Raw genomic sequence first — 8,172 nt, 5'->3', positions numbered from 1 at the left:
AGGGAACAATGAAAGCAAGAAAACAAACCATGTAGCACTGGATTATAACCCAAGGTATACAGTGAACATCCACGGGTCCATACTGATATGAAAACGATATCAACAAGTAACTGAACAGAGCAGAATAGCAAACTATCCTGTGCAGAATAATTCAAAATAATTTATGTAAATATTCCATTCTCAGGAGGAGGGTCATCACTCCCCACCCTTCAGTGTGGGTTGTGAACAGGAACTTCCTTCTTAAGAGTACAGCATGGGCAGTGAGATGAGATCACACCATTGCACTCCAGCCTGGTGACAGAGTGAGACTCCATCTCAAAAAAAAAAAAAAAAAAAAAAAAAAAGGGATGGTCGTTTCCAAGATGGCCAAATAGGAACAGCTCTTGTCTGTGGCTCCCAGGGAGATCAATGCAGAAGATGGGTGATTTCTGCATTTCCAACTGAGGTACCTGGTTTATCTCATTGGGACTGGTTGGACAGTGGGTGCAACCCACAGAGGGCAAGCTGAAGCAGGGTGGGCATCACCTTACCCAGGAAGCACAAGAGTTTGGGGAATTTCCCTTTTCTAGCCAAGGGAAGCCATGACAGACTGTACCTGGAGGAACAGTACACTCCCGCCCAAATACTGTGCTTTTCCCCATGGTCTTAGTAACCGACAGACCAGGAGGTTCCCTCCTGTGCCTGGCTTGGTGGGTCCCATGCCCACGGAGCCTTGCTCACTGCTAGCGCAGCAGTCTGAGATCAACCTGCGAGGCTGAAGCCTAGCAGGAGGAGGGGCATCTGCTATTGCTGAGGCTTGAGTAGTAAACAAAGTGGCCAGGAAGCTTGAACTGGGCGGATCCCACCGCAGCTCAGCAATGCCTACTGCCTCTCAAGAGTCCACCTCTGTGGGCAAGGCATAGCTGAAGAAAAGGCAGCTGACAATGTCTGCAGACTTAAACGTCCCTGTCTGACAGCTCTGAAGAGAGCAGTGTTTCTCCCAGCATGGCATTCGAGCTCTGAGAACAGACAGACTGCCTCCTCAAGTGGGCCCCTGGCCCCCATGTAGCCTGTTTAGGAGACATCTCCCAAAAGCGACCGACAGACACCTCATACAGGTGGGTGCCCCTCTGGGATGAAGCTTCCAGAGGTAGGAGCAGGAAGCAATATTTGGTGTTCTGCAACATTTGCTGTTCTGCAGCCTCCACTGGGGAAGGCTGAGGGTCTGGAGTGGACCTCCAGCAAACTCCAACAGATCTGCTGCTGAGGGGCCTGACTGTTAGAAGGAAAACTAACAAACAGATAAGAATAGCATGAACATCAACAAAAAGGACACCCACATCAAAACCCCATCTGTAGGTCACCAACACCAAAGACCAAAGGTAGAATAAACCACAAAGATGGGGAGAAACCAGAGCAGAAAAGCTGAAAATTCCAAAAACCAGAGCACCTCTCCTCCAAAGGATTGCAGTTCCTTAGCAGCAACGGACAAAACTGGACAGAGAATGAGTTTGACGAGTTGACAGAAGTAGGCTTTAGAAGGTTGGTAATGACAAACTTCTCCTAGCTAAAGGAGGATGTTCAAACCCATGGCAAGAAAGCTAAAAACCTTGAAAAAAGGTTAGATGAATGACTAACTAGAATAAACAGTGTAGAGAAGACCCTAAATGGCCTGATGGAGGTGAAAACCACAGCACAAGAACTTCATGATGCATGCACAAGCTTCAATAGCCAATTCGATCAAGTGGAAGAAAGGATATCAGTGATTGAATATCAAATTAATTAAATAAAGCGAGAAGACAAAATTAGAGAAAAAAGAGTGAAAAGAAATGAACAAAGACTCCAAGAAATAAGGGAATATGTGAAAAGACCAAAGTTACGTTTGATTGGTGTACCTGAAAGTGATGGGGAGGATGGAACCAAGTTAGAAAGCACTCTCCAGGATACTACCCAGGAGAACTTCCCCACCCTAGCAAGGCAGGCCAACATTCAAATTCAGGAAATACAGAGAACACCATAAAGATACTCCTTGAGAAGAGCAACCCCAAGACACATAATTGTCAGATTCACCAAGGTTGAAATGAAGGGAAAAATGTTAAGGGCAGCCAGAGAGAAAGGTCAGGTTACCCACAAAGGGAAGCCCATCAGACTAACAGTGGATCTCTCGGCAGAAACCCTACAAGCTAGAAGAGAGTGGCGGCCAATATTCAACATTCTTAAACAAAAGAATTTTCTACCCAGAATTTCATATCCAGCCAAACTAAGCTTCGTAAGTGAAGGAGAAATAAAATATTTTACAGACAAGCAAATGCTGAGAGATTTTGTCACCACCAAGCCTGCCTTGCAAGAGCTCCTGAAGGAAGCACTAAACATGGAAAGGAACAACTGGTGCCAGCCACTGCAAAAATATGCCAAATTGTAAACACCATTGATGCTATGAAGAAACTGCATCAATTAACAGGCAAAATAACCAGCTAACATAATGACAGGATCAAATTCACACATAACAATATTAACCTTAAATGTAAATGAGCTAAATGCCCCAATTAAGATACACAGACTGGCAAATTGGATAAAGAATCAAGATTCATCAGAGTGCTGTATTCAGGAGACCCAATTCACGTGCAGAGACACATATAGGCTCAAAATAAAGGGATGGAGGAAGATCTACCAAGCAAATGGAAAGCCAAAAAAAAGCCAAAAGTTGCAATCCTAGTCTCTGAAAAAACAGACTTTAAATCAACGAAGATCAAAAGAGACAAAGAAGGCCATTACATAATGGTAAAGGCATCAATTCAACAAGAAGAACTAACTATCCTAAATATATATGCACCCAATACAGGAGCACCCAGATTTGTAAAGCAAGTCCTTAGAGACTTACAAAGATACTTAGACTCCCACATAATAATAATGGGAGATTATAACACCCCACTGTCAATATTAGACAGATCAACAAGACAGAGAGATAACAAGGATATCCAGGACTTGAACTCAGCTCTGCATCAAGCAGACCTAATAGACATCTACAGAACTCTGCACCCCAAATCAACGGAATATATGTTCTTCTCAGCACCACATTGCACTTATTCCAAAATTGAAAACAAAATTGGTAGTAAAACACTCCTCAGCAAATGTAAAAGAACAGAAATCACAACAAACTGTCTCTCAGACCACAGTGCAATCAAATTAGAACTCAGGATTAAGAAACTCACTCAAAACTACACAACCACATGGAAACTAAACAACCTACTCCTGAATGACTACTGGGTAAATAATGAAATGAAAGCAGAAATAAAGATGTTCTTTAAAACCAATGAGAACAAAGACACAGTGTACCAGAATCTCTGGGACACATTTAAAGCAGTGTGTAGAGGGAAATTTATAGCACTAAATGCCCATGAGAGAAAGCAGGAAAGATCTAAAATCGACACCCTAACATCACAATTAAAAGAACTAGAGAAGCAAGAGCAAACAAATTCAAAACCTAGCAGAAGGCAAGAAATAACTAAGATCAGAGCAGAACTGAAGGAGATAGAGACACAAAAATGCCTTCAAAAAATCAATGAATCCAGGAGCTGGTTTTTTGAAAAGATCATCAAAATAGATAGACTTCTAGCAAGACTAATAAAGAAGAAAAGAGAGAAGAATCAACTAGATGCATTAAAAAATGATAAAGGGGATATCACCACCGAACCCACAAAAATACAAACTACCATCAGAGAATAATAGAAACACCTCTATGCAATGAAACTAGAAAATCTAGAAGAAATGGATAAATTCCTGGACACATACACCCTCCCAAGACTAAACCAGGAAGAAGTTGAATCTCTGAATAGACCAATAACAGTTTCTGAAATTGAGGCAATAATTAATAGCCTACCAACCAAAAAAAGTCCAGGACCAGACGAATTCACAGCCAAATTCTACCAGAGGTACAAAGAGGAGCTGGTACCATTCCTTTTGAAACTATTCCAATCAATAGAAAAAGAGGGAACCCTCCCTAACTCATTTTATGAGACCAGCATAATCCTGATCCTGAAGCCTGGCAGAGACAACAAAAAAAAGAGAATTTTAGACCAATATCCCTGATGAACATCAATGTGAAAATCCTCAATAAAATACAGGCAAACTGAATCCAGCAACACATCAAAAACCTTATCTACCATGATCAAGTCAGCTTCATCCCTGGGATGCAAGGCTGGTTCTGCATACACAAATCAATAAACGCAATCCATCACATAAACATAACCAAAGACAAAAACCACTTGATTATCTCAATAGATGCAGAAAAGGCCTTTGACACACTTCAGCAGCCCTTCATTTTAAAAACTTTCAATAAACTAGGTATTAATGGAACATATCTCTAAATGATAAGAGCTATTTATGACAAACCCACAGCCAATATCATACTGAATGGGCAAAAACTGGAAACATTCCCTTTGAAAACCAACACAATACAAGGATGCCCTCTTTCACCACACCTATTCAACATAGTGTTGGAAGTTCTGGCCAGGGCACTCAGGCAAGAGAAAGAAATAAGGGGTATTCAGTTAGGAAAAGAGTAAGTCAAATTGTCCCTGTTTGCAGGAGACATGATTGTGTATTTAAAAAACTCCATCATCTCAGATCAAAATCTCCTTAAGCTGATATGCAACTTCAGCAAAGTCTCAGAATACAAAATGAATGTGCAAAAATCACAAGCATTTCTATACACCAATAACATACAAAAGAGAGAGCCAAATCACGAGTGAATTCCCATTCACACTTGCTACAAAGAGAATAAAATACCTACAAATCCAACTTACAAGGGATGTGAAGGACCTCTTCAAGGAGAACTACAAACCATGGCTCAAGGAAATAAAAGAGGACACAAATGAAAGAATATTCCATGCTCATGGATAGGAAGAGTCAATATCATGAAAATGGCCATACTGGCCAAGGTAATTCATGCATTCAATGCCATCCCTATCAAGTTACCAATGACTTTCTTCACAGAATTGGAAAAGAACTACTTTAAAGTTCATATGGAACCAAAATAGAGCCTGCATTGCCAAGACAATCCTAAGCAAAAAGAACAAAGCTGGAGGCATCACACTACCTGATTTCAAACTTTACTACGAGGCTACAGTAACCAAAACAGCATGGCACTGGTACTAAAGCAGATATATAGACCAATGGAACAGAATAGAGGCCTCAGAAATAACATCACACATCTACAACCATCTTATTTTTGACAAACCTGACAAAAACAAGCAATGGGGAAAGGATGCCCTATTTAATAAATGGTGCTGGGAAAACTGGCTAGCCATATGCAGAAAGCTGAAACTGGATCCCTTCCTTACACTGTATAAAACATTAATTCAAGATGGATTAAAGACTTAAATGTAAGACCTAAAACCATGAAAACCATAGAAGAAAACCTAGACAATACCATTCAGGACATAGGCATGGATAAAGAGTTCATGACTAAAACACCAAAAGCAATGACAACAAAAGACAAAATCGACAAATGGGATTTACTTAAAGAGCTTCTGAATAGCCAAAGGTACTATCATCAGAGTGAACAGGCAACCTACAGAATGGGAAAGAACTTTTGCAATCTTCCCACCTGACAAAGGGCTAATACCCAGAATCTACAAAGAACTTAAACAAATTTGCAAGAAAAGAACAACCCCATCAAAAAGTGGGCAGAGGATACGAACAGACAGTTCTCAAAAGAAGACATTTATGCAGCCAACAGACACGTGAAAAAATGCTTATCATCACTGGTCATCAGTGAAATGCAAATCAAACCACAGTGAGATACCATCTCATGCCAGTTAGAATGGTGATCAATAGAAAGTCAGGAAACAACACATGCTGGAAAGGATGTGGAGAAATAGGAACTCTTTTACACTGTTGGTGGGAGTGTAAATTAGTTCAACCACTGTGGAATACAGTGTGGCGATCCCTCAAGGATCTAGAACTAGAAATACCATTTGACCCAGCGATCCCATTACTGGGCGTATACCCAAAGGATTATAAATCATGCTACTATAAAGACACATGCACATGTATGTTTACTGCAGCACTATTCACAATAGCAAAGACTTGGAACCAACCCAAATGTCCATCAATGATAGATTGGATTAAGAAAATGTGGCACATATACACCATGGAATACTATGCAACCATAAAAAAGAATGAGTTCATGTCCTTTGTAGGGACATGGATGAAGCTGGAAACCATCATTCTGAGCAAACTATCACAAGGACAGAAAACCAAACACCAGATGTTCTCATTAACAGGTGGGAACTGACCAATGAGAACACATAGACGCAGGGCAGGGAACATCACACACTGGGGCCTGTCAGTGGGTGGAGAGCTGGGGGAGCGATAGATTAGGAGAAATACCTAATGTGAGTGACGAGTTGATGGGTGCAGCAAACCAACATGGCACATGTATACCTATGTAACAAACCTGCACGTTGTGCACATGTACCCTGGAACTTGAAGTATAATAATTTAAAAAAAAAAAGTACAGCATGGGATGGGGGAAAAAGAGTACTTTACTGCTTTGAAACTTGAGAAAAAAACGAGGTGATGGAAGCTGACATTACCAGTGACCAGAGCTTTGCTATGACCTGCAGGGGTAGACGCTTTGTGGCCTTCCTCCTGAGAAGCCCAAAAACCCAACCTAATCATGAGAACCACATCAGACAAGTCCAGACTGATGGACATTCTGACCAGTTCTCAAAAGATGTCAAGGTCATCAAAAACGAGGAATGTCTGTGAAACTCCCACACCAAGGGAGCTCCACGGAACAGGAATGTTAAACATAAAGTGTCCTGGGTGGGATTCTGGAACACAGAAAAGATATTGGGCAAAAACTAAGAAACCAGTGGGAGATAACTGAATCATAGCGGCAGTTTCCCTCATACTGTTCCGATGGTAGTTAATAAGTCTTATGAGATCTGATGGTTTTATAAGGGGAACCCCTTTAGGTTGGCTCTCATTCTCTTCTCTTATCTGCCACCATGTGAGATGTGCCTTTTGCCTTCTGTCATGATTGCCTCCCTAGCCACATGAAAATCTGAGTCCATTAAACCTCTTTCTTTTGTAAATTGCCCAGGCTCAGGTATGTCTTTATCAGCAGTGTGAAAATAGATTAATATACCTGGGAATAAAACTAGTCTTTTTTGAAGATGTGAAAATTGAGCCAAGATGCGAAGTTCAAGTGAATTTTGGGCAGTGGTTTTCAAAGTGTGGTCCCTGGACCAGCAGCATCACCATCTCCCAGGAACGTGGTAGAGCAGCAGACTCTAGGATTGCACCACAGACTTAGGGAATCCGCCACTTGGGGTGGGGCCCAGGGTCCTCTGAGCTAATATCCAGAAGATTCAGATGCAGGTTGAGTTTAGGGCGAAAGAGCCTGGATGAGGGTAGAAAGAGCTTCAGGTAGACCTTTGGATAATTATACATGTAAAGATACTTCTGTGAATAAAATGTTGTGTTTTCTTTGAGTTCAATTGAATAGTGACATTTGCTTCTTTTCTTATGTTCTTCACAAGGATCTTGCAATTATAATTATAAAACTAGGGCACAATGAAATTAAATGACTGCTTTCAACTTAATGAGAAATTTTTTAAAAATTCTCCTTCTGGCAGATTAGTATTCAACATTCAAACATAAACAATGTACAATAAACAATAAAAATGATAGATAATTCAACTGAGCTAAAGAAAGGTCATGGAATCTGAAACCTCCTCTTAATGGGATCCATTAAATGACCACAAATACAGTTCCACCCCAAAACCAGGAATATAAATTCAAGATTATAGATCTAAGGAAACAATTAACTGTCTAAAAAAAGAGAAACCTTAAAAATGGATAAATATGCAAGGGTGCCATCAATCTGTTGCCATTAGAGCTGATTCTAGACACTGGACCCGCTGTTTCTCCTAAGAGATGTTAAGTATCAGGTCACATTACTGACCAAACATTACATTTACTTCCCCACAACTGGGTTAATTCATAGTTGAGAGAGTGTTGTTGACTTTTCCTGCTAAGGAATATTTGGTACTTATGTTACAAGACTAGGATACTCATTCATGGGTTTATTCACTTACTCTCAAGCATTTATTAATGGTCTATGTGCAGGGCACTTTATGTATTATTCTACTAGATATAAACACTAGTAAAACATGATTAATT

Source organism: Trachypithecus francoisi, unplaced genomic scaffold (assembly GCF_009764315.1).
Source record: "Trachypithecus francoisi isolate TF-2019V2 unplaced genomic scaffold, Tfra_2.0 Lachesis_group19, whole genome shotgun sequence".
NCBI lineage: Eukaryota > Metazoa > Chordata > Mammalia > Primates > Cercopithecidae > Trachypithecus > Trachypithecus francoisi.
The sequence above is the reverse complement of the archived record's forward strand: the minus strand, read 5'-3'. Positions refer to the sequence as shown.